General features: G+C 45.2%; 1 protein-coding gene across 1 annotated transcript in view; it reads right to left on the bottom strand.

The window, feature by feature from the left end:
* Nucleotides 1–1,921, bottom strand: part of LOC118418633 — a 6,320-nt gene that overhangs the window by 2,924 nt on the left and 1,475 nt on the right. The gene's annotated exons all lie outside the window — the stretch shown is intronic.

Here is a 1,921-nt window from a genome sequence, read left to right as displayed (position 1 = left end):
GATGAAAAAAAACGGAACTTTGACGGCAGAAATTCGATGTTTTTTGAGTCAGTTTTCCAGCGTCGCAATTGGGTTGGGGAGGGGGGTAGCGTTAATTTACGTGTTCCGAAATGTCTCTTTTTGTAGATTTCTCCGAAAGTTTGAATCTTTTTTTTCGGGATAACATCCCACTTGACGCACATTTTGCGGATCGAGACGATTGTGGACAGAAATGTAATTGTTTCATGGTTATTTTTAATAGTTAGCCTGGTAACCATACCATCGGGGCGCTCGCCGTGATCTCTTCGGCGCCTTAGGGGTAGCCGGCCCGCCCAGTTATTAGCGCAGGCCGGGGGAGTTTTTACGGGGTTGGGTTGGATTTCGTCGCACCCGAAAACAGAAGCAGGTCAGTGCCTCAGCACCCTGGATGCCGACTAGCGGATAATGGTGACCAGGCTAAGAATAGTAAGATCAGTTATATTTTGTAGGGCATTTAACTATGAAGTAAAGCTCAATGTGCCTTCTGGGTCCCATGTGTATGTGAACTATTTTTAGCATTTATATTGTGTAAAGTGATGTTTAGTCTGTCATTCTAATGAAACTTTCTGTATCCCTGTGCTTCAGGTGCTGAGTATGAGCTATCAAGATGTTGTCCCCCCCCCATACCAAGAGTGTACCAGTGCTGTGCAAGTATGCACAGTCCTTGGAAAGCCATGTCAAGCAGCGGTACATCGAGAAAATATCTGTGATAGATATTGACCCTGCCACCTTACCAAGTGAGCAGTTTGATCCGCATTGTTTGCCGCCTGTGGAACAGTCTGACCTGTTCAGTTACCTGGTTCTGCAGACAAGCTACTACACGAATGAACAGTTCAAAAACTACAAAAGTTTGGAGGCATATAACCACGTTGTATCAGGTTTTGTGGCAGGTGTACAGGGAAAGCTTATTGCAGGGAAAAATGTGGTCGTGGCTAAAGTTCGCCATTCTCAAAGAATGAATGACCCCCTCGTGGACATATGGCTGATATGCGGGACAGATGGAGCCGTCATCTCTGCCCACTGTCTTGGGTGCAAAGCCGGGTTGGCAGAGTCTTGTTCACATGTTGCCAGTGTGCTGTTCTACATTGAGTGCTGGACTAGATTACATGGGAAGCTGGCTTGCACACAGGTGAAGTGTACATGGATTCTGCCCACATATGTTAAGGAAGTCCCTTATGCAAGAGTGGAAGACATTGACTTCACATCCGCAAAGAAACTGAAAGAAAAGCTGGACATTAAGATTGATTCCTTCACATCACATGAGACTGTCAACACAACACAGGAGAAAAGTGCACATGAGAGTAATCTGACATCTCAGGACAAGGTTACAGTACCACAGAATAACACCCCTACTGCTCAGGACAAGACTACAGTACCACAGAACATCACCCCAACTGCTCAGGACAAGGTTACAGTACCACAGAACAATACCCCAACTGCTCAGGAGATTAAAGAACTGTATAGTAAGCTCAATAAGTGCAAAGTTAAGGTAGTGGCACTAAGTTTGATTCAGCCATATGCAGATGAGTTTGTCATGTCAAGCCGGGACATTCCTGTTGTGTCAGAGTTGTTTGATCCAGATAATCTGGACCTCCAATATCATGAACTCCTGCCCAAATGTTTAGAGGTTAATATTGACTTGTCAGAGAGCCAGATCAACACTATTGAAAAAGACACGAGGACACAAGCAAAAGGTCCTGGCTTTTTCCGCCATAGAGCTGGGAGAATTGGAGCTTCTGTGAGTGGGGCTGTTTACCACAGCAACCTTGCACAGCCTCCTCAGTCAATCCTGAAGTCTATTTGCTACCCACATTTGTACAAGGTTAACACAAAGGCCACACGTCATGGTTGTGATCAGGAAGAAGCTGCCATAAAAGCCTATGAGACATACAGAATGAAAAAC

Source organism: Branchiostoma floridae, chromosome 6, assembly GCF_000003815.2.
Source record: "Branchiostoma floridae strain S238N-H82 chromosome 6, Bfl_VNyyK, whole genome shotgun sequence".
NCBI classification, from domain to species: Eukaryota; Metazoa; Chordata; class Leptocardii; order Amphioxiformes; family Branchiostomatidae; genus Branchiostoma; species Branchiostoma floridae.
This window is presented reverse-complemented; position numbering and strand designations above follow the sequence as displayed.